A 25997-nucleotide genomic window follows, 5' to 3' on the forward strand; every position below is an offset into this window, starting at 1 on the left:
TAATGAAAAAAAAGAGCAGGAAGAGTGCCAATTCATCTATTTTTTCTTTTGATAGTCTATCCCTTGAATTTGAATTCTATATTTTATATCAGCCTAAGAATTTCTGTCTTTTGCCAGAGGGCTGTTTTTCCGCTCAGAATTTTCCCCCTTGGAAGTGCTGGTCTGATTTGCTATTGTTAAAGGAAAAATGAGGTCACCACTCTATACCTACAACTGGAGTTTAAAGTTCAAATATGAAAAAAAAAAAGTTCATATCTGGTCACCTCAGTGAGTACCCGGGATAAGATCAAACCCCCACTTTCATGACACCCCTCCTCCATTTGCTCCTTTAGATATATAGTTAGCTGCATTTTAGAAAGCCCAGAAAAATTCAGAGATGACATGTATGTATTACTTTTATATTCAGAAAAAACAATACAGATAATATAAAGGTAATCTTTGCCTCCACTGAGTGAATCCTTATCAGAAAGGATTCCAATGAGGCACAAGAGAAAGAAGAAATGTAACTTCAGAACCTTATCCATTTATCCATCCGGGACTTGTCACCAGCCACTGGGGTTGTGAACTGCGATCTGATACAAAATGTCATGCCCTGCCTCCTGAGCATTTTCCCAAGAGTCCATCATGAGCCATATACAAGATAATTACTTTTACTGGAAAAACATATTTCAAAATGATCTACATATCAGAGGCCACAGTCTTTGTGACTGGAGTTTAAATTGGGCTGCTGATAATCTACCGGTCTTTCAGCATCACATAAAAACAATTGGGAAACTGCTGTACATACTCTTCTCTGGCACATTTAAGTGTGACACCATCAAGATCCTGTAGAAACTTTGACTCAGCCTCAGAACATCTTTATAAGGTACAGTGAGTATTGGCAATTTCACCATCACCAGCTAACTTATCACTGGCGTTAGGAAATTCCAGGCTGTGGAGCAAAAAGCAACATAGGCACCAAGTGTATTTAATGTGGGTTTGGAAATTGTGTTTCTCAATCACTGAGTAGGGAGTGGTTGGGAGCAAGTCCCTCACTGCCCAGAGGGTTCCTGACTGCCGCATTCATTCCTCCTGCTGCCTGAAAGGTCTCCCGGCAGGTTGGATGGGTCGTTTTGAAAGAACTCCTCTGCTGAAACCCAAGTCACTCACTGCTTATATTAGACTTGAGCCATTTGGATTATGCTGTAACCCCATTCAGTCATGTTCCTTGGCATTTAAGCTATCAAGACAGTCCATTTGCTGAGGTTCTTAAAAGTTGCAAAATCTGTGACTTGATTTCCATACTTATTAGTCTGTACTGTCATCACTCTACTGGGAAATGTTCCCCCAGAAATTGTATCAATACTATTCACTAATAAGGGCATCATATTCTTTGGGGATATGGGTGGCAAAGAAAGGATAAAAATATATGGGAAATGTAAAACCATACTATTTCATTGAAACTGTTAAATAATATTTTTATTTCAGCATTTAAAAAATAAATACCACAAAAATAGAGATTTACATTCATTCATTCGCTTATTCAATATGTATGAATTCCCACTATGTGCCAGACACTCTTCCAGTCACTGGAATACTTCACAAGAAAAAACAAAGTCCAGAGGCTGACATCCTAGGGTGGGAGGAGACAGCAAGCCAACTATATACCTAAAAATATATATACTATATCAAGGGATAACTGAGTGCTGGCAAGGAAAGTAGAAGAAGAAAGAGGAGAGGGTGAGGGGATAAGGATGCTATTTTGGCTCCAGTGGTCAGGGAAGTTCTCTCTGACGAAGTGACAGCTGAGTAAACAATCTGAGTCAAAAGACTAGCTGTCTGGGGGCAGACCTTCTAAGATGATGGAATAATAGCCCGTGTGAAAGTATGAGGTGGACACATGCTTATCCACCCAGGGAACATGGGAAGGAAGCCTGTGTCACTGGAATGGAATGAGTGAAAGAGAGAGGGGAGGAGATGAGTTTGGACACAGAGAGGAGAGGTCACATTGTGGGCCACAGGACTTGGATTTTACTCTGAATTGGTTGAAAATGTATTACAAAGTTTTAAAAGTGTGTCAATGTCTCAGTGGGTTTTTTAAAGCATCACTCTCCCCACTGTGTGAGTAATGGACTGGAATGGGGGTAGGTGTGGAGTGGAAGCAGGAAAACCAGTTAGGAAGCTTGCAACACTCTAATAGAAAACAATAAATAAATGTGGTTGATACAGTGCTTGGCACATAGTGCCATTCAACAAACAGTTGCTGAAGGAATAAATGGATGAACAAATTAAAACGAAACTTTGTAAGTCATTTGTCTCTTAAAGATCAATCCATTCTGTCTCTAAGTTGATGTCTTAATTATATTGCATGTACTCTGCAATATAATTGCTAACTTTTATATTTTCAATATTACCTATAAAATTTGCTACTGAACCTACTATTCTGTTTTTTTCTTAGACACAATCCATACCTGATGCCTTGTGTTATAATCTCTCTCTCTCTCTCTCTCTCTCTCTCTCTCTCTCTCTCTCTCACACACACACACACACACACACACACACACACACACACACACACCTCCTGCCCCTTCACAATTACATAATTGTGTGCTAAGTTAGCATAATAAAACCTTTGCCAAGGATATAGCTGAATGGATTCTCATATTTGAGTATAAGTTCAGTTTCTTGCACATTAACCATGCCTCTTTGTTGCTATAACTAAGTATGATTCTTTATATCTAGGAAAGCCACTTGGTGGCAAAAATTTTTTTAACTAACATTGGTCTGGCTTGCGTAATTTCAAGGAGGAAGATTGTGGAAACAGGAAAGCCATTTAGAAGGTAGTCAAATGAACATAGACATGAAAATCCAAGAGCAGTGGAGTGTTATGAAAACAGTTGTGTAGCCTTGGGCAAGACTCCTGTGTGTCAGTTTCTAATCCAAAAACTGGAAATAACAGTGGTATCTGCTTCATAGGGCTATTGAAAGACTTACTTAAGGAAATACATGCAGATTTCTGAGAATTCTGCTTCCCTTGTATGGTAGGCAGATTCCAAAATGGTCTCGAACATTCCCAGGCCCAATGTGCCTACTTCTCCCATTTTGTCAGCACTAACCCAGGTGCTGCTGTAAAGGGAATTTGCCTATGATATCAAATCATTTGACCTCGGAACATGGAGATTACCTAGATGAGCCTGACTTAATGACACGAGCCTTTTAAGAGGAGAGTTTTCTCTAAGCTGGTTGCAGAAGTCAGAGATTGGAAGTAGAACAGAATTCTGTCACCCTGAATGAACATGGAAGCAGATGTCCTCCCAGAGCCTCCACAAGGGAACCAAGCCTGGCTGATGTCTCGACTTCAGGCTTCTGACACTTAATACACTGCACAGAGAGCACAGCCACCTCACTCCAGACTTCTGACCTACTAAACATAAGCTAAGAAACGAGTGTGTTTCATTGCTAAATATATAGTACTCTCTTATTTGATAATAGGTAACTGATACATCTTGTACACACAAGCTCTCAATAAATGTTTGTTCTAGCTACTACACAGCAATAGAGGGGATAGTGGAAATGTCAGTGCTTAGTGAACGGTTAGCTATAAGAATGAGGGAGAAGAAAAGGCCACATACGGCTCTAAATAACACCTGGAAGACTGTCAGAAAGATTGTATTGTTGGTCACAATGAAACAGGGTTTGTCTGCATAAGCAAGAAGGAACAAAGAGAAGGGACTTTACTATTCATAAGAACCACCAAAGTAGCTTGTTTAAAATTCAGTTTTATGGATTCTACCCACAGAAGTACCTACAGGTATCTATATTCCATAGGTATTTATGGTTTGACTCTTTACCAGTGACTCCAGAGATCCATGACATGTACAGATTTTTAATTCTGATAAGGCAAAACCTTAAAACTCCCCTTGGAGGTTGGTGTGCAAGAGTATGTCATCCAGATTGTAAGTGAGCCTACGTAACCACCTAGGTAGGAGTAGGTATTCCCTCACTCAATATGACCCTGACATTCTCGACTCTTCATGTTTATGCATGGTATGGGGAACATATCTACTGGTATTTGAGAATTCACCCAAGCCATAAATGTCAAAGGCCAAAAGAAGTTGGGGTTTGGACATGCAGCATTTGGCTGACAGTGAAACATCCAAATAGAGATGACTCATGGTTGAAAATATTAAATCAAAAGGGCAGGAGAAACAGAGTTGGGTAAGTTGGAACCCTACAGGTAAATGAGGACTTAGAGGAAGGAAGAATATGGAGAGAAGAAAGGACTTCTCCACTGTCCCATTCAGACCTTTGGGCTTACTACTCTGTCTGACCTGTTTCTTTGGCCCTCAAACCTGCTGCTTCACCCCTGAATCTAGGCTTTTCTGCTCACTCTTGTCACTTCACTTACATCATTTCCCCAGGCTTCCCTGGAGCTTGTCCCCATTCTTGGTTCCCTGTCTATAAGCTTACGCTCTGGACATCTATCAAAGACCTTCTCTTCCATTTTGCTGCCAAAGGCACCAGATTCCAGTTTTAGCCTCACCAGAATTGCAAATCAATACATGTTACCGAACTTTTGACTAGCTCTCAAAGAGACCAATGATAAACTCCAGCTTCAGTAGATCAATTGCCTTGACCATAGCACCTAAGCTCACTTTTAAGAAAAACCTAAAATCTAGGATGACGTTGTCTGCATTTTTAAAAGATTCATCACAGGGGAGCCTGGGTGATTTAGTGGGTTAAGCATCTGACTCTTGATCTCAGCTCAGGTCTTGATCTCAGGGCGGTGAGTTCAAGCCCTGTGTTGGGCTCCATGCTGGGCATGGAGCCTACTTGGAAAAAATAAATAAAATAAATAAAAAATAAAAAGATTCATCACAAGTGGTCCCTGAGATAGCAAATGTAGTTAATACAGCCAAAAAAAGAACTCAATTTTCCAAGGGAAAATAAAAGTAGAGTAGACAGAGAAGGATAATGTGCAGAACTTTCAGAAGACACTACTTTCGGGTCTCACTGCCAGACACTTGTAAGTAGTAGCAGGGGTTGCATCCTGCAAGGTAAGATATGTAATGGGGTATTTCCTCTTCTGGCAGCAGCAACAGATAATCCTGGTAGCCAGGGCCTGTGGACCACAAACACACACAGGAGCCCAGAGAGTAAGTGGGACAGGGTGAGCATTACTAAGCCGGAGCAGGGATGCAAATGAGATCCTGTGGCAAAAGCTGTTGTCAAACAAGGAAGGTCTGTGAGCGGGGGTTGGGGCAGGGTGTCTGTACTTGTTGAGCTATCTGGAAGGGCTTACAAAGGCAACAATGGTTATTGTGTTTGCCTACAACATTGCCACTCTTATTTTCTTTCAGGGACAAGGAACTGAAACTGGTTTGGATGTATTTTTTAAAAAATGATTTTAAACACTTGTCCTTACTAATGATGATTATTTTCTATTTCATAGTTTTCTTTTGTTCATTCCTGACACAGATCCCTTTCTTCCTTCTTTCCTTCCTTTCTTCTCTTCCTTCCTTCTTTCTCTCAACTTTTCACTGGATTGTAACATATATAGACAAAAAACACGCACATTATCTGTAGAGAGTTTGAGGAATTTTCACAAAGTGAACACACCCTGGTAACAAGCACTCCAATCCAGAAACAGAACATGGCCTGAGCAGACATTCTCACACCACCTCCGGTCTCCACCCCCAAGGATAACTGTCACAGGTCTTTTGCTGTGTAAGAAAAAAAAAGAAACAAGAAGGAGTTTATCCCAGACCAAAGAGGGAACAGGAGTCAACTCACAAATTAGTAGGAATTTAGTCCATCTATATGGCAACCCAAAAACCAACTATGAATGTGGAGGGAGAAGGGATGAAAGGATTTTATTTAGTGGATAAAACACAGTGGCTTCCAGCCTAACTAGATATATTATTTTTTTTAAGTTTTTAATCCTTATTTATTTTTGAGAGAGAGAGAGAGAGAGAGAGAGAGAGACAGAGAGACAGAGACAGAGGCACAGAGCATGAGTGGGGGGGAGGGGCAGAAAGAGAGAGAGACAGAATCCGAAACAGGCTCTAGGCTCTGAGCTATCAGCACAGAGTCCAATGCAGGACTTGAACTCACAACCACGAGACCATGACCTGCGCCGAAGTCAGATGCCTAACCTACTGAGCCACCCAGGCGTCCCTACATATACCATTTTTAGACTTCTCCGTTCATTTAAAATTAAACAGAAACGTTGTAGTCATTCAAACCTGTTTGAATGCATTTTCTTATATAGCTCTCTCTAAAAAATCTCAGATTGGGGTACTCCTGGAATTAACAACAGGACAGTGATTTGATTCCAGCTCCAAGGAGGGAGTAGGCGGAAGAGTATCTATGCAGAGTTCACTAAGAAGTGGCCCCCCCAGGCTGTCCACACATCAGAACACTGAAAACTAATGAAAATACTGATGCCAGACCTGACTCCAGGTCTCCTGAAAGTAACAGCTCTGGGGAGAAGGGACAAGAGAGGAATGACCACAGAAATGTTGTAATCTGACCCCCTCCCACAGACCAGCTGACAGCTGCTGGTAAGGTTCTGTTGAACCTCCAAGAGGTGTCCTGAGAGCCTGGGCAGCACTCTAGGAGAGAGTGCCTTCCATGTGTTCTATGCTCAAAGCTGACATTACCAGAAGTAGCATCCTAAAGGAATGTTCAATAAAGTCCATAAGCAATGTCAAGTCAGGTCTCCAAACTGGGCCAGGAAAAATAAAGAACTCAAGGAGATGGGAACAGAGGAGGTACAAGGACATGGGCTTGAGGCAAAGCATGGAGTATAATCACAGAACTGCAGTACAGATAGCTGGAACCCAGTTTGGGCCCGGAGCTTTTAAAGGGAAAAGGACCACAATTCCATCTACTAAGGATTCTTGCCCCCTACCCCAGCTACAAGTAGAACTTGAACCTGGCCACACCTCACTGTTATGACTCCACTGTCAATTTTCAAGCAATGCAGAGGATGGAAGAATATGGAAGGCAGCAACCAAAAAAATCTGGAATGTGGGAGAGGCTATAATGAGCAGGTGTTTGCCACTGAAAGGAAGGGGGAGAACAGAGGGTGGAGGGACAACCCCAAGAGATTTAAGAGACACATGAACTAATTGCAGTGTGTGGACATTATTTGAATTATAATTCAACCAAGTGGAAAAATAATAACAACTAAAAAATTTTAAAAGAGACAACTGGGAGTTGGAACCACTGAGCAAATACTTGAAGATAATCAGGAATTGCAGTTTAAAATGTTAGGTGTGATCATCCCCATGTAGTTATCTTTTCCAAGCCTCCTTACTCTTCCCGACAGTGGACATAGAACTTTAGCACGCCTCAGAATCACCTGGAGGACTTGGTGAGCCACAGATTACTGGACCCTCCTCCCAGAGTTTCTGTCCTGTAGGATTTTTTGGCAGTCTGAGAACTTTACATTTCTAACAAGCTGGATGATGGGTACATGAGGGCTCCCTATGACTATTCTGTCTACTGTTGTTATGTTTGCAATTTCTGTTCTTAAAAGTTCTTTTTTTAAGATAAGGGAAAAGAAAAAATACAAAAAGCATTTGACCATATCCAACATCCATTCCTGATTTAAACACACGCACACATACCTCAACAAACCAGAGAATAAAAGGGAGGTTTCTCAATGCGATAAGAACCCATGAACATCCTACAGCTAACATCATACTTACTGGTGAAAGAGCGAACACTTTGTCCCTAAGATCAGCAGCACGACAAGGATGTCTGCTCTCATCAGTTTCATTCAACATTGTACTGGAGATTCTAACTAGTGTAATGAGGCAAGAAAAAAATAAAAAGCATCCAGATTAGAAAGAATTAGCAAAACTGTTTTTATTTGTAGACAATGTGATTGTCTATGCAAAAATCCTATGAGGTCTACAAAATAGCTGCAAAAGTTGTGCAATCCTGTGGCCAAGGATAGAGACTCCAGCAACGTAGGGACTGGATGGTTATGGGCACAAGGGTTCTAGATTGTGTAAGCTCCCAGGAGCCTTTTTTCCCTTTCTGAGCCTGCATCCTATTACAACTTGAGGGCCCCTGGTGGATAGCTTTTCTTCTCTGACTGGTGTTGCCAGCCTTGCCTTAATGCGATTTCCACACAGAGAGACTTCTTTAGGGTAGTGGTTCTCAAGCTTGTCTGTACATTGGAATCACTTGGGGAGCTTCAAAAACTACTGATGCCTGGGTTCCTCCTCCACAGATTGTGCTGTAATTGTTCTGGGAATGGCCCAGGCATCAGAATGTCAAGAGCTTATAAAGCACAATCTCGTTTGAGAGCCATTGCTCTAGAGCCATATTTCTGGCCTTGGAATTTCTCTGAGCCGTGAGTTCAGGAGGTGAGACAGCAAGCATGGCTCAGGCTCTGCTGGGTTTGATTTGGGATCCGCCTGCCCACAAAGTGTGCCAAATCTGTTCTACTACTCGGAGACATCAATTTTTTAAATGATAGGGCCTATGGCAAGGGGCACAGGGAACAGGAGCTGGGAGAAGCCTATGGTTGTGCACAAGTGACAACGACAAGTTAAGGCTATCTAATTTAGGTATAAGGAAGTTTCAGCAATCCCACTTAGTCAACAGGTTTGAAGCCATCTTCCTCGAACATTTACCTCCCCAGCTTTAATTTGGGAAAACGTCAACCTACATAACTCTCCACATACATTCATTAATTGTTTTTTTTTTAATTTTTTTAACGTTTATTTATTTTTGAGACAGGGACAGACAGAGCATGAACGGAGGAGGGTCAGAGAGAGAGGAAGACACAGAATCTGAAACAGGCTCCAGGCTCTGAGCTGTCAGCACAGAGCCCAATGTGGGATTCGAACTCATGAACCACAAGATCATGACCTGAAGTTGGACACTTAACCAACTGGCCACCCAGGTGCCCCCACTTTCATTAATTGTTAACGCTGTGCTTCATTTGCCACCTCTCCCCACCCACTGCTGAAGCTGCATAGTTCAATAGGTATCTCCCAAAAACAAGGGCATTTTTCTACTTAACCATTATATCATTTTTACCCTCAAGAAGTTTAACACTGATACACTAATATTACCTAATCTACAATCCATATTTAAATTTTGCTAATTATCTGGGGGCACCCGGATGGCTCAGTCAGTTAAGCATCCAATTTCAGCTCAGGTCATGATCTTGTGGTTTGTGTGTTCAGGCCCCGGATTGGGCTCTGCACTGACAGTGTGGAGCCTGCTTGGGATTCTTTCTCCCTCTCTCTCTACCCCTCCCCCCACTCATGATTTCTCTGTCTCTTTCTCAAAATAAATAAACTTTAAAAAAAGTAAATTTTTCTAATCATCTCAAAATCTCTTTTATACCTATTTTAAGGACCTCACACTGCATTTACTTGTCTCTTTACTCTCCATAATCTAGCATAATCTCCCTCCTTTTTACAAGACATTGACAAATTTAAAAGAGCCAGAGTATGTTGCAGAATACCCCAAAAGTCATGATGCTTCCCTAAGATTCAACTTAAATATTTAGCAAGAATACCATGTTGATGATGTTGTGTGGTTCCATTTGTATCACATCAGGAAGATCATAAAGTCAGTTTGCCCCATTGTCTCCAATGCTGAGTTTAATCACTTAGTTAAGGTGGCACCCACCTGAACTCTTTGTTTTAAAGGTATGTTTTTACTTTATACAGAATAAATAATCTGCAGGATGATACTATTAAACCATATGAATATCCTGTTTCCCAACATACTTATACCCAATGGTCTTAGCATCCACTGATAACCAGTTATGACAATGGTAGTTGCCAATAGCAATTTTCTAATTCTGCCATTCCTTCTACATTTTTTAACAGACATTCCACTATAAATATGAGCTTTTCTCCCCTTTACTCCACTTCCTACTTTTTTTCCCGTTTCCTGATTTTTAAAATTTTTATTAAAAAAAAATTTTTGTAATGTTTATTCATTTTTGAGAGACAGAGAGAGACAGAGCATGAGCGGGGGAGGGGCAGAGAGAGAGGGAGACACAGAATCCGAAGCAGGCTCCAGCCTCTGAGCTGTCAGCACAGTGCCGGATGTGGGCTCAAGCTCACTGACCATGAGATCACGACCTGAGCTGAAGTCGGACGCTTAACCGACTGAGCCACACAGGCGCCCCTCTTGATTTTTTTGAGTATCATTATGGACCAATGGATTTTTGCTTATTTGAAAAATTATGATTCATTATTGTTATTTGTCTTTTTGAAACCAGCTCTTGTGTTCTTTCAACATGTCTCCATTAGCCTTTAGGAAGGGCCTTTATTTTTACTGCAAGACACTTCAGGCTCACTTTGTATATTTCCTTCTCTAGACATGAAATCAACAATCTCTCCAAGAAGCCGACGTCCCTTTTAAGTAGAGATGGCATTTATCATACCATTTCTGCTCAGTAGTAACAGTAATATTTTTATCTTTACCTGCTTGATTCCTGCATCTATTTCCATGTTTGCAGGAGAATTTGTGGTGTTGTGAATTAATCCCCCTACACCTCAACACATGACCCAATGTGATAAAGAACAGACTCACACCTTATCTTCACATTTCTATGTTGATTCAAAATATTTTTTTAATGCTTATTGTTCACAGTGTTATGCTAAGCACCCATGATAAAATGTGAAGCAAAACAAACACATTCGTGGGCTTCATGGAGCACACAGTCTAGGGAGCAGGGCAAATATGCATCAGATGACCCTACAAATATTTAAAAATACCGTAAGCACTCTAAATATAGGCACATGATTCTAGAGTTCTAAGCATACAACAGGGAATCTGATATACTCTGAGTAGTTGGGAAAGCTTCATTAAACATATGAACTGAAAAATGGAGAGCAGTTATTCAGTCCAAGGGTAGGGGATTTGTGTAATGTTGGGGGTAGTGATGGTGGTAGCAGAAGGTAAGGGGGGTTGTCAGTCAAGTAGGTTCCAGACCCAGGTTAAGGGAGGAACTTGAGAAAACAGAAGGGTGTGAGATCTTTATTCAGCCAAGAGCTAGGGTAAGAGGCTAGCCGGGTTGCTGGAAGACTGGGCAGATGCTAACTCCATAGGAAGCTCAGGGCAAGTTACAGGGTTTAGTCTTTACCATATTCCAAATAAAGGGACGCCATTAAAGGACTTAAGCAGGAGAAAGGCATAATTAGATCTACACTTTCAAATGAATAATGGCTAATACAGAAGAGATTGGCTGGGGAAAGGATGCATGTTAGCCTCCAGATGGCAGGCGCTTTGCAGGAGTGCATAGAGAGCTGCCAAGTAATGTGTTATAGAGTGTTGGCTGTGAAACATCACTGTCACTTCCTGTCACTGAAGCTAGCACACACCCATGTTCGGCTCTCTAAAAGTTTCTAAAGACAATGGGGAATCTAGTTAATGGGCTCCTCCCTAAGATCTCCCTCCCAGCCCCCACTCTCTCTGCTCCTTGCTTTTCTTTTATACAGTAGGGAAAACACAAAGGGGAGATCAGAGTTGATCTCTCGGCAAGAGCTTAGGAACAGAAAGGTACAAGGAACAGAAAGGTACAAGAACCCAAAACCCGAACATACTTCACAAGTAGGGTGGAAGTCTCTGGAGGAAGGGAAAGAGATGGGATAGGAGGTAGAAATTTGTTTGGCTTTTTTTTTTTTTATTAAGAGAGAGAGAGAACATGTGAGTGTGCACAAGAGCAGGGCAGGGGCAGAGAGAGACAGAGAGAGAGAGAGAGAGAGAGAGAGAGAGAGAGGGAGAGAGAGAATCTCAAGCAGGCTCCACACTCAGCAAGGAGCTGGATATGGGGTTCCATCTCACTACTGTGAGATCACAAGCTGAGCCAAAATCAAGAGTTGGATGCTTAAATGACAGAGCCACCCAGGCTCCCTTGTTTGGGTCTTTTGAGGAGGAGGAAAGGATGGATGAGAGGTTAATGGAGGGCTGAGCACAGGACTTCCCACACCCAGCCCTTACTCTATAGGATCTGCCCTTTTCCCACCATAAGATGTGGCATCATGAAAAAAACCTGGTCTGTCCCAGCGGTGGAAATGATTTGAAATAGAGAGCAGGGGTAATGGTGAAAGAGCAGGAAGGAATGAAGTCTATAGTAAGGTGGGGGCGGGGAATGTGTGAGAGATGAATGTTAGCAGACATAGCTGGGAGGAAGGGAGCCAGAGAATAACCTGAATGATTGCTTAAAACCACATCCAACTCATAAGCTATTTCAAAGTGTCATAAAGGTTTTTTAAAAGCTTTCCAACTCCTTTCAAAACACTAGCATAACTCTGACACCAAATCTGACAGACATAGTAAATGGGAAGGAGGCAACATAAAAGACACTGTCTTCACCATTCTGATCGTACAGTTCGGTAGAGGTCAAGCACACTCACAATGTTGTGCAACTATATTGTGCAACTCCATACCCATTAATAACAACTACCCCTTCCCGCAGCCCCTGGTAACCACCCTTCTACCCCCAGTCTCTACGAATGTGACTACTCTGAGTACATCATATATGTGGAACAACACAGTATTTGTCGTTTTGTGACTGGGTTATGCTACCTACTGTAATGGCCTCCAAGTTCATCCATGTCATAGCATGTATCACAATTTCCTTCCTTTTAAAGGATGAGTAATTTTCCACTGTGCCCATAGACCACATTTTGTTTACCCATCCATTGGTCAATGCACACTTTGGTTGCTTCCACCTTTTGGCTAATGTAGCAAATGCTGGGTGTACAAATATCTCTGAGTCCCTTTGATTACATACCTAAAGGTGGAATTGCTGGATCATACGGTACTTGCATTTTTAATTTTTTTTTGAGGAACTACATCGTTTTCTCCATAGCAGCCACACAAGGTTCAATTTCTCTGTCTTCATCAACCCCTGTTATTTTCTGTTATTTTTTTTAATAGTAGTCATCCTAACGGGTGTGTGTTTACTTTTTAAAATTTTTAAAGTGCATATGTTTATTGTGAAAATTGGAGATAAAAAAAGAAAAATAAATGCAAGAAGAAAGTTAAAAAAAAACTTTAAAAACGTTTCATTTCAAATGGAAACCAAGTGCTGCTATGCTAATGTAAAGGAGACTTTCCTTAAAAAAAACAAAGACATTAATAGAAAAGTGGGTAAAGGATGGGCACAAGAAGGTTGCCAGGGATGAAGCAGAAGTAGTCAATGAATATGTCCAAGGATTGATAGCAGGGGCTGGGGAGACAGGACGGAACCCTGTCTAGCTCTCTGGTCACTTCCTCTGTGAGGACAAAGAGTGAAGGGACCTTGTGTGGCTACTACAGCAGAAGGGGTGTCAAAAATGCTTCTGTCCTGCTCTGCAAGGACCAGAACCCAAACTGACGTATCCGTTTAATGTGAGAAAATGGAGGCTGGACAGCCAGAGGAAACATTTCCATCCATAACGCTGAAACCAATGATACATTTGAAATGCTCTAGCATTTCAAACTGAGCACTTAAAAAGCTCTGAAAACACAAGTGAGATGGATGAACTACACATTTTGTTTCAGAGAAAAGAATGCTGGGGCCTTTATGGAAAAAAGGCAAGACTCCTAAAGTGCTCTATTCAAGACTGCAATGCCAGGTGGGAGTTATAAGTTGCATACGTATTTATTATCATGCCGGTAGCAAAGCACCTTACCTGGGGAGTTCTGGAGGCACAGCAGTTCCCACTGGAGCTGGAATCCACTGAACACCGATGTGGTGGTTTTAAATGTTATTTTTTTAAATTTATTTATTTATTTTGAGAGAGAGAGAGAGAATGAGCAGGGGAAGGGCAGAGAGAGAGGGAGCCAGAATCTCTCAGCAGGCTTTGTGCAGTGCCACATGCAGAGCCCACAAAACCATGAGATTGTGACCTGACCCGAAATAAGGAGTGGGATACGTAACTGACTGAGCCACCCAGGTGCCTCTGTGTCTTGGTTTTAAAACTTGCCCCAAAGCACTTTGAAATTCCTCCCATTAAGAGGTGAGCTCTAAATCTCCTCTTGTGAATCTGGTAGGCTTGTGACAGTTTCAACTAACAGAACAGAAGTGATACTGAGTGATTTCTGAAATTAGGTCCTAAAGGGTCTCACAGCTTTGCCCCGGTTTTCTTAGACTGCTCATTCTATGTAAATTCCTTCACTGGGTACTCCCCCTTGAACCCCAGCCGCCATTCTGTGAAAAGCCAAGCTGGTGGGAGGTCAAATATTGGTGCATGAATGATGGTCCCAGCTGAGCCCAGCTTTGGAATCATCTCAGCCTAGATGCCAGATGTAGAAAAAGCCTCCAGGTGATTTCAACCTTCAGCCGTTCAAGACATTCCAGCCTTTTAAGTCTTCATTACTGAGGCCCTGATATCACAGTAGACATAAGCAGTGCATGTTGTGTCCTGTCCTGATCTGAGAGCATAACAAATGGTTAGTTGTCTTTCAGTGCCACAAGTTTGGGGCAGTTTGTTGTGCAACAGTAGATAACCTAAACAAATAGTTAAGTTATTAGCGCTGCAAATCGTTAAATAACTTTAACTACTGATTAAGACTTGATTCACCTGTGTCTGGTAGACTTGTTGGGGTTATAGGTGCTTAAAAAGCAAAGAACTTAGAATATCCAGCAACCAGTCAAACTTTCTAGGAACTCTTCATTCCACTGGTGGAGTTATTATTATTTTTTTTTTAATGTTTATTTATTTTTGAGACAGAGAGGGGGCAGAGAAAAAGGGAGACACAGAATCTGAAGCAGGCTCCAGGCAACACACCGTCAGCACAGAGCTCAACATAGGGCTCGAGCCCATGAACCATGAGATCATGACCTGAAGTCGGTTGCTTAACTGACTGAACCACCCAGACTCCCTGCCACTGGTAGAGTTATTCTTATGGGTGAAGTCCTGATAGGATTTGGAAGCAGATCATTCTAGATCTTAAGGCTGAGTTTCCTATCCGTGGAAATGCCCTATGTCTGTGGGATATTACCATAATGTTTGATGACAAAGAAGATGCCCTGTAGGACTGTGCATGTGTGAGAAAGAAGATATGGCCCTACTGGCTGTGAGTTCCTTAGAGCTCAGCCTGGAAGAGAGTGTGATGAAACCCCTCACTGAGGACTTGTTCTCTTCTTGGACGCAGTAGTAGATGGAGGAGGGTTGGGTCAGAGGCAGAGGGCCCTTCTTTTGCCCAGTGCCCACTAACAGGGGTTCTCTTGAAGTTTAACAGGAGAGTGGCATGGCTAGTTATAGTGCCAATAAACTTTGGGATTCTATAGTAAATACACAGGTGGCAGATGGGGTATGAGTAAACAAACCATGTAATTGCTTTGGGTATGATTATTCCAGGGAGACGTGGCAGGCAGAGTGGCTCGTGTGGTGATCCTGGTGGGTCCACTATTAAAATGCTTTCCCCAGATTTGTCCATATCTATTACTGTAAAATACAATGAATCATACAAATATAACAAGTCAGGAGCTTCAATAAAAGTTGCTGGGCCTTTGATAGGCCCTTTGATCTTAAGAGCAGCTCATGACCATGACAGGATTATAGACTAAATACCTAACATACAGTATTTGCTACCAGATAACAACAATAACTGCTATACTACTATTGCTACAGTGTGTAGACATTAAAGATTGGTTTAAAGAAACTGCTAATAGTAAAGGCAGTACCCTGGATATAAATTAGCTCTTTATTATGTAAAACTTTAAAAATATACTAAAAATATACAAGAGTATAAAGAATAGTATAATAAACTCAGTTTCAGTAACGATCAACTTAAGGCCAATGTTGTTTCATCTACAGCCCCACCCGCTGTTCCCCAGCCCAACATGCATCCCACCATATCATCTCACTAGAAAATTGTAGTGCCCTTCAAGCTCTTCAGTCTTATTTGGGCCCCCAAAATAAATCCCATGAAGGGGACCTAACCCACATCGGTTGCTTGAAGCAAAATCCAGCTGAGTCCAGCCAAAATCAGTCCAACCAACGCACAGACCCATGAGTGGGAAAAAATAGATATTTGTTGTTATAAATTACTGAGACTTTGAAGTTGATCGATATGTAGCATTACTTGCCAATAGTTACCTGAAACTTCTAACAAAATATTAATCGTGGATTTCTTTCGACGAATAGAATATGGTAGATTTTTCACTTTTTGTGTTTTCTACATTTTCTAACCTTAGCCTATGTTACCTTTTAAATTGAGGTGGGAAAAAATAATATAATTTAAAAGAATAATTAGGAGGGGCAACTGGGTGGCTTAGTCAGTTAAGCATCCAACTTTGGCTCAGGTCATAGGATGAAAGGTTTCTGTTTGGCTGTCTTACTGTTAAGATGAAAGAATCATGGGGGCATCTGGGTGGCTCAGTGGGTAAAGAGTCCTACTTCGGCTCAGGTCATGATCGGTTTGTGAGTTTGAGCCCTGCATTGGGCTCTCTGCTGTCAGCACAGAGCCCACTTCAGACTTTCTCTCTCTCTCTCTCTCTCTCTCTCTCTCTCTCTGCCCCACCCCTGCTCACATGCATGTGCACTCTCAAAAATAAACACTAAATAAACATTTAAAAATAATAAAAAAACCCAATTTTTCAATAAATTTCATATATAAAAAAATTTAAAAATAAATAAATAAATAAATAATAAAAAAAGAAGGATTCGGAGGAAAAAAACCCAAAACAATGGAAATAATTATGTTTCTTCTCACTCTGTATTTAAACTAGAACAAAATTGCTAATTTTCCACATTGTGTGCAAGTTTACAATCAGTCAGTGAGTGTTGGGAGTTTCACACTGTAAACGTGGTAAAAAAAGTATGACATCTTAACAAGAAAATCATTATGGGCCTGTCTTAGTGTTCTTCTCCTTAAAGGCTTCCTGAATTAGGCAGATACACAGACCCTTCTTTCGTCTACTACCTCTAAACACACAAACCACACATTTCTGCCTCATTTAACAACTTTTTTTCTCCTTTTATTTTAAACCTAAGGAAAGGAGAAACTGTGAAGGATCAATACATTATCAATCACCAACTGCTTAGAGGGGAAGAATTTGAAATGTAGTCCTCACAAAGCTGAAGAATCACACCCACTCATTTATAAACCATGGTAATGCTCTGTCCCATTCTCTCATTTCATGTATCATGGTAAAGAGTTATTTATCTGCACACTCCACGTCTTTTTCCATATTAGCCTATATTGCCTTTGGTTATAAGACTGTCTTATGTATGTTTGCCAACTGCGTATGTACAGCCATAAAAACATATCCCCTACGAGAATGCATTTGAAAAAGTTAATTTAAGAACATTCTGTAATCTGACATTACTGAAATATTTTAGACTAGCAGGTTTCATTCTTCAGTTTTACAATCTCAGTGTATTCGAGACATGATTTTTTATTAAAAGTTTAGGGCAAAGCAACTAGAAGTATTTAAATGTATATAATTTATTTAATAACATAATATCTAAGTTTCCCTTTTTTGTTGTTGTTGGAGAAAAAGATGTTGTTTTTTCTTTATTTCACCCTGTGAAAGGGAACAAAACCACATTAGGTAGAAATTACTATATGACGTTAAAAAAAAGGAATCAGATTCCTTCCAAAGATTAATTTAGAAATTAAAACTTGATAATATGATTGGATTAAATACACTAATGGTTTAAAGACCAGAATGGTAGGGGTGCCTGGGTGGCTCTGTGCTGACAGCTCAGAATTTGGAGCCTGCTTCAGTTTCTGTGTCTCCCTTTCTCTCTGTACCTCACCCATTTGCACACTGTCTCTCTCCCGCTCAAAAATAAATAAACATTTAAAAATATAAAGCAAAGACTAGAATGATTTTATTTATTTATTTATTTATTTATTTATTTATTTATTTATTTATTTATTTATGTTGAGAGAGAGACAGAGAGCACATGAGTGGAAGAGGGGCAGAGAGAGAGAGGGAGAGAGAATCCCAAGCAATCTCTGCACTGCCTGTGCAGATCCCAGAGCCTAACACGGGGTCTGAACTCAGGAACAGTGAGATCATGACCTGAGCTGAAGTCAAGAGTTAAGACATTCAACCAACTGAGCAACCCTGGCACCTCAAGCAGAATGTTTTAGAGTAAAAATTATTTCTAGCAATTTTATAATCTTTGCTTCTTGGGGTATAAATTCTTAAAATGGGAAGATACTGTTTTTACTAACAAAAATGAGGGGTTTTTTTCATCCCCAAATGAGAAAATAAAAATTATTCCAGCCAAACCCACAATGAGATACTGTAAATGAACTCAAGTTTGCCACTTGGGGTGCATCAAATTGGCCACAACCCAAGGAGGCATTGAGAGCAAATAACTTTTTTATTACTTTGTTACAAGAGACCTGGGTGTGGGGGGTGGGGTGTGTATAGCTCTCAAAGTGCTGTCTCCCTGTGGAGTTTGTCCAGGAAACTTTTATTCAGTGTATTGGGGGTGGTGGCAGGGAGCTTCCATATGTATTAAGGAACTTATTCTATTACTGAGAAACTAAGTTTCAATTGTGCATACCTACCATGTCAATATTCTACTGCATACATTGTATGTTCAGAAAATGGTGGAAAGCCCTGCACATAGGAGGAGCTCTCAGTATTATAATGAGCTAAAAGGTAATTTCATGAGCTGAAGGTAACTCAGAGGGGCTTCCGTGCAGGTTCTCAGCTCCAATCTGGCTCAAACTGGCTCTCGTAAGAAGGGACTATCAGGCAAAACACCTCACAAGGGTTATCAGGCGAAAGACCTAGCTCGGCATCTGCTTGGCTGGAACTGTTGGTTCTTCAAAACAAAATACATTCCTTCTCTGCTTTTGTCTCTTCCTCTCCTCCCTCTGCTGATAGCTTTTAGCCCTCTGATTTCAGTAACTTCCCTAGTTATGTCCTGGCCAACAATATCACTGCACTTTTGTTAGAATGGCTGTTATCAAAAAGATGAAAGATAATTTGTGTTGGCAAAGATATGGAGAAAATCCACATCTTGCACAATGCAATGGGAATATAAATTGTTACTGTCATTATGGAAAACAGTATGGAGTTTCCTCAAAAAATTTATAAAGAACTACCTTATGATCTAGCAATCCCACTTCTGAGTATATATTCAAAGGAAGTGGAATCATTATCTTGACAAGTTATCTGCACCCTCGTGTTCAGTGCTGCATTATTCACAATAGCCAAGATACAGAAACAACGTAAGAGTTGTAAGATGGGCAAATGGATAAAGAAAATGTGGTATGTGTATATACAATGGAATGTTATTGAGCCTTAAAAAAGAAGGAAATCCGGGGCACCTGGGTGGCTCAGTCAGTTAAGCATCCGACTTCAGCTCAGGTCATGATCTCGCAGTCTGTGAGTTCGAGCCCTGCACTGGGCTCTGTGCTGACAGCTCAGAGTCTGGAGCCTGCTTCAGATTCTGTGTCTCCTTCTCTCTCTGCCCCTCCCTCACTTGCACTCTGTCTCTCAAAACTAAATAACCATAAAAAAAAAAAAAAAAGAAGAAGAAGAAGGAAATCTTGTCATTAGTGACAACATGAATGAACCTGGAGGACATCATACAAAGTGAAATAAGCCAGACACTTAAAGACAAATACCGCACCATCTCACTTAAATGTGGAATCTGAAATAGTCAAACCCATAGAAACAGAAAGTAGAATGGTGGTTGCCAGCGAATGGGACTGGGGTGGTGGGGAATGGGGATGTATTGGTCAAAGGGTACAAAGTTTCAATTATGCAAGATGAATAAGTTCTAGAGATTTAATGCACAGTGTGATGACTACAGTTAAACCGCACTGTATGTTATACTTGATATTTACTAAGAAAGTAGGTCTTAAGTGTTCTTACCACAAAAAAGTAAGAGAATAGTTATTATGTGAGATAAAATGTTAATGGGCTTCACGGTGGTGATCGTTTCATAATGTATACAAACATCAAGCTGTACACCTTAAATAACGTACAATTCCTAGTTGTCAATTATACCTCCATAAAGCTGAGAAAAGAAAAGGAAGGAAAAAAATGATACAAGCACACAATAGTGACTTAAACACGATAAAGTTAATTGTAGTACAGGTCTCACAACCCTAAAGTATCAGAGCCTATTAAGAAATGACAACAAAGGGCTGCCTGGTTGGCTCAGCCAAAGATTCTGAAAGCAGTAGTTACGTTCAGTTTGGAGAGGCATGCATTCCACCCGAGGACACCAAGAAGAGTCTTCATAGTCAGTAGTAGCCAAGAAGGAAACAAGAGGCAGTTACTCAGGTGGGGAAGGAGGCCACTAGAAATGAAAAACAATCACACGTCGCATCACTACCACCATCACCATCACCACTACCATCCACCAGCAACAGACACTCCCTTCCCTCTTGTAGCCAGGGACAAGAAATTAAATGCTCAAGTAACTCTAATTAAATGCTAAAGTAACTCCCTTAAAGTAACTCTTGGTTTGATTTCACTGGGACAAAATACATTGAGGTTTTACGGAAAAGTGCTCTCCAGTGAAAGAAGTAAATAATGACACAAGGAATGTATTTTAAATGAGGAATTGCCATGCTAGGCTACCTTGCCTGTAGGCATGAAACTGATTCATACTCCTAAAATCAGAGTCTTAAAGCTTCCCCCCTGGCAACTGTGACTACTCTTACTGTGAATAGGAGAATGGTGGAAAGAATTTATCTCCATTCACCTGCAAAATGGTGTAAAGAAGAAAGCTGGAGAGACACACAGTACACATGTGGAGAAAAACCCACGGATAAGTACCATAACGTAAGCAATCCATCCACAGAACACCACAGGGCGATGAACTAACAGAAACCAGAAGAAACTGTGGTGAGTTTTCCATCAGTAGCCTCAGGCTTCAATGACGATTCAAAGACCTCCAAGAAGTGAGACCCGGAGCAGTTGATTTCAATAAAATAAAAAGAAGAAGACCAAAAATAAAATCGTCTCTGTGAGAACTAGATGTAATTTTACGTCTATATGTCAGAAATGATTTTTAGTCCACAAACTCATGACTCCAAAAAATAAAACTGTTTTTATTATAGTACAAATTTCTAACACTGGACTTTTCCTTACTGGTTTGGTCTTATGTATTTCAACCAATGAAACTATACCCTCAGTTCTTTCCAGTTTTCTCCAGGTACGGGAGGGTGGGCTGTGAAGTGGGAAGGTGGGGGTAGACATGTGCCTTTTGTCATCTGACTTTTAGAGATGGCCCTTGTGATGTCTGTGGACCCTCTTCCCTCTCCTCATGGATTCAACAGCTCCTTTCTACATTAGGACCTTAGGGTCCAGGCTCTTCCTGGCCCTATTTGACCAAATGCCCCATGCAGCCATTTCTCTTGGAGTACCACTTCTCCAGAAATACTATCAGAAGGAAGGTGAAGTTCCCCTCTCAGGAGCTCTGTATGAGGGGAGCTCTCAGGAGCCAAAGATATCCCTCTGCCTCTTCAGATCCATTCCCTACGGGTCCCTAGAAAATTAAAATACCTCCATTCCCTGAGGATTACTAAATGCAGTCTAGGATGTTTCTGAGAGGATTATGCTGTACATATACCACATATTATTTAATATCACAGCAGGGTTCGGCCAGCACCCCATAGTGAAACACATTCCTATTGGGGCACCTGGGTGGCTCAGTCGGTTAAGCATCCAACTTCAGCTTAGGTCATGATCTCGTGGTTTGAGGTCGAGCCCCACGTCGGGCTGTGTGCTGACAGCTCAGAGCCTGGAGCCTGCTTCGGATTCTGTGTCTCCCTGTCTTTCTGCCTCTCCCCGACTTGTGCTCTGTCTTTCTCTCTCTCTCAAAAATAAGTAAAATGTAAAAAAAAAAAATTAAAATTAAAATTAAAAAAAACACATTCCTATTTCTGCAGTGAAATATATTAATAGTTACTTTATGTGGATGAATAAAAAGATAAATGGTCTCTCAGCGCCCAAGTCAGGTTTGGCCACCAAATAAGTGTGCCGCAAACTTACAAACTTCGGGTTTCAGGACTTTTGGATTTCACAATCACAGGAAAAGACTGGGAATCTGTAAGTGAGTTTGAGTAAGGTAGATATTATTAGGGTATTAGTTAACTGTAGTACAGTGCAATAGCAATCAAAAGAGGAAAGTGTTGCTAGGAGGACTAACAAGATCTGTAAAGATTTCATGGAGGAAAAAGTACTTGAGCAGAGACTGGAGAATGTATAGAAATTGGTAAACAGCAGAGAATAAAGGGCATCCCATATGAGGAGTAAAAAGAACTCGATTGCACTAAATATCATTTGTCACGGGAAAAATGCAATGAAATTGATTTTGGCTTGGGAGGATGGGTGAAGTAAGTGATGGGGATTAAGGAGGGCACTGTTGTGATGAGCACCAGGTGTTGTAGGGGACTCTTGAATCACTGTATTGTACACCTGAACCGTATAACACCGTATGTTAACTATACTGGCATTTACATAAAAACTTAAAGACAAACAAACAAAAACCCCAATAAAACAATGAGATAAAACAATGAGAACACACCTATGAGAATGCCTAAAACCCTAAAGCCTGAAAATACAAAATTCTAGTAAACATGTAGAGCAACAGAAACTCTCATTTGTTGCTGGTGGGACTGCAAAATGGTCTGGTCACCTGAGAAGACATGTTGGCAGTTTTATTTGCAAGGCTAAACATAGTCTTACTGTACAATCCAGCAACTGTGCTCCTGCATATTTATCCTCCTGATTTTGAAAATAAAAACCAGCACATGAATGTTTACAGCTTCTTTAATAATAATCTCCCCAAATGGAAGCAACCAAGATGTCCTTCAACAGGTGAGTGGATAAAGAACAGTGGTTCAGGGATGCCTGGGTGGCTCAGTGAGTTAAGCACCCGACTTGATTTCGGCTCAGGTCAGGATCCCAGGGTCATGGGATAGAGCCCTCATCGGACTCTGTACTGAGCATGGAGCCTGCCTGAGGTTCTCTCTCTCCCTTCACCCCTCTCCCACTTACCCTCTAGACAGAAAGACAGAAAGATAGATAGAAAGAAAAAAAGAAATAAGGGAAGAAAGAAAGAAAGAAAGAAAGAAAGAAAGAAAGAAAGAAAGAAAGAAAGAAGAAAGAAATAACTGAGGTTTCTCTAGACAAGGGAATATTATTGACCAGTAAAAAGGAATGGGGTATCAAGACACAAGAAAAACATAGGTGAGTCTTAAACTCATCTTAAAAACAAAAAAAACAAAACAAAAAAAAACCCACCTTAATTATATGACACTCTGGAAAAGGCACAACTATAGAGATGGTAAACAGGTCAGTGGATAGGGGCTTATGGTGGGAAAAGGCTGAATTAGTGAAGCAGAGAGGATTTTTTTAGGGCTGTGAAACTATTCTGTATGATACTGTAATATTGACTATATGACACCACGCATTTGTCAAATCTCCAAGAGCTTTAGAGCACAGAGTCAAACTCAAAAGATGCAAAAATTGCAAAAATCATTTAGAGGGGCACCTGGGTGACTCAGCTGGTTAAGCATCTGACTCCTGATTTCGGCTCAGGTCATGATCTCAACATTCCGAGTTCGAGCCCTGCATCAGGTTCTGCACTGACAGCTTGGAATTATCTCTCTCTCCCTCTCCCTCTGCCTCTCCCCTGCTCTCTCTCTCTCTCTCAAAATAAATAAATAAACATTTAAAAAATCATTTACAAACTGAGGGAGTCCCAGGAAGGAATATTGAACGGTAACAAAAGAATCTAACTGTATTATAAATATATGAAACAACCTCATTGAAGGGGGTGACAGGGAAGAGTGCTAACCTAAGTAATTTTGGAATGAGTGGGATCTGTAAATGGAAAACAAAAGGAACTCTAGTTGATAAAGTGTGGTATGAGTTAACAATTCTTAAATCACTGTATGTGCATATATATATATATATATATATATATATATATATGCATATATTAGAATTGAACTATTAAGTAAATAGATGGCTGATGTGAGAGCTAGGTTTTGTTTTTTTTTTTTTTTACTGTTGGAGTTACAGAAAAGCAAGGGGGGTAAAGGCTAGAATGACCCATGTGGTAATGGATTAGAATTGGGGATATCAATATGAACTCATGTTTTCCTTAATATATATACAGATGGTTACATATAGAAATATTTACAGGGATGTGTGTATGCACTAGTTAGTATACACACATGTAATTCCTTGCTGTCATCTGAGAGGGCCTAGAAGCAATGACACTCCAGGAGCAACAAGCACACTTAGCGCCAGCTCTTGGTTTCTAATACCATTCCCCAGGGAAAGTAACCAAGACCCCTGGGAGAATTGGCTGACTGTAGAACTAGGGCAGGAAATACGCAAGATGAGCTTGGGGCATCTAGCAGTGCCAGAAGGTAAGGAAGTGGGAATATGTCAAAATGACACAGAGTCATCCAGAAGAACGCTCAATGGCCAAAGCTGGAAGAATTTGAGCAATTCAATAAGTAATGCAGTATTAGATTACATCCCAAAGTAGAAAATAGATATTCACAAATCCATGCTAATGTGAATAAATCATTGCATAAGGCAACTAGGCAGAAAAATTCCAAATAATTTGTGTAGATACTTTGCACTGAAGTGTGATCCTGAAGTGTGACTGCACAGTGACTCCCTTCCAAAAAATACAATATAAAAGGACAAAAAAAGAGTAACATTACCTCAACCAGGTAACCAAGGTTAGTGTCAATAGTGAAAAGTCATATTGATAGTAAGTACCCATGACATGATGTGATAAGAATGATACTTCTTTACCTCTATTGTCTTCCTCCTAAAAACTAATAACCCCTATCTCATCTTGAGAAAAACATCAGATACATTCCAACTGAGGGACTTTCTTTTTTTTTTTTTTTTTTTTTGCAACGTTTATTTATTTTTGGGACAGAGAGAGACAGAGCATGAACGGGGGAGGGGCAGAGAGAGAGGGAGACACAGAATCGGAAACAGGCTCCAGGCTCTGAGCCATCAGCCCAGAGCCTGACGCGGGGCTCGAACTCACGGACCGCGAGATCGTGACCTGGCTGAAGTCGGACGCTTAACCGACTGCGCCACCCAAGCGCCCCATGAGGGACTTTCTACAAAATACCTGCCCAGTATTCCCCCAAACTGTCAAGATCATCAAAAATAAGGAACATCTGAGAAACCATGACAGCCAAAATGAGCGTAAGGAGACAACTAAATGTAGTGGTATCCTAAATGGAATCCTGGGAAAGAAAAAGGATATTAGGTAGAAACTAAGGAAATCTGAATGAAGTATGGACTTTAGACAATAATACAGTATCAATATTGGCCCATCAAATGTAATAAATGTACTATACATATGTAAGATGTTAATAAGAGGGGAAACTGGGTGCGCATATATGGGAATTCTCTGCACTAACTTCAGTTTTTCTGTAAATCTGAACTATTCTAAAATTAACTTTTTAAAAATTTGTTTCATTCTTTTTTTTTAATTTACATCCAAATTAGCATATAGTGCAACAATGATTTCAGGAGTAGATTCCTTACTGCCCCTTACCCATTTAGCCCCTCCCCCAATCCCTCCAGCAACCCTCAGTTTGTTCTCCATATTTATGAGTCTCTTCTGTTTTGGCCCCCTCCCTGTTTTTATATTACTTTTGTTTCCCTTCCCTTATGTTAATTCGTCTTGTCTCTTAAAGTCCTCATATGAGTGAAGTCATATGATTTTTGTCTTTCTCTGACTGACTAATTTCACTTAGCATAATACCCTCCAGTTCCATCCATGTAGTTGCAAATGGCAAGATTCCATTCTTTTTGATTGCCAAGTAATACTCCATTGTATAGATATACCACTTCTTCTTTATCCATTCATCCATCAATGGACATTTAGGCTCTTTCCATACTTTGGCTATTGTTGATAGTGCTGCTATAAACATGGGGGGTGTATGTTTGCACCTTCGAAACAGCACACCTGTATCCTGTGGATAAATGCCTAGTAGTGCAATTGCTGGGTCATAGGGTAGTTCTATTTTTAGTTTTTTGAGGAACCTCCATACTGTTTTCCAGAGTG

The 25997-nt window shown here is 40.6% G+C and overlaps 1 long non-coding RNA gene across 1 annotated transcript in view; it reads left to right on the plus strand.

Moving 5' to 3' along the window:
- The window catches only part of LOC123386480, a 52749-nt gene that overhangs the window by 1849 nt on the left and 24903 nt on the right, over positions 1–25997 (plus strand). The gene's annotated exons all lie outside the window — the stretch shown is intronic.

Source organism: Felis catus, chromosome A1, assembly GCF_018350175.1.
Source record: "Felis catus isolate Fca126 chromosome A1, F.catus_Fca126_mat1.0, whole genome shotgun sequence".
Lineage (NCBI taxonomy): Eukaryota > Metazoa > Chordata > Mammalia > Carnivora > Felidae > Felis > Felis catus.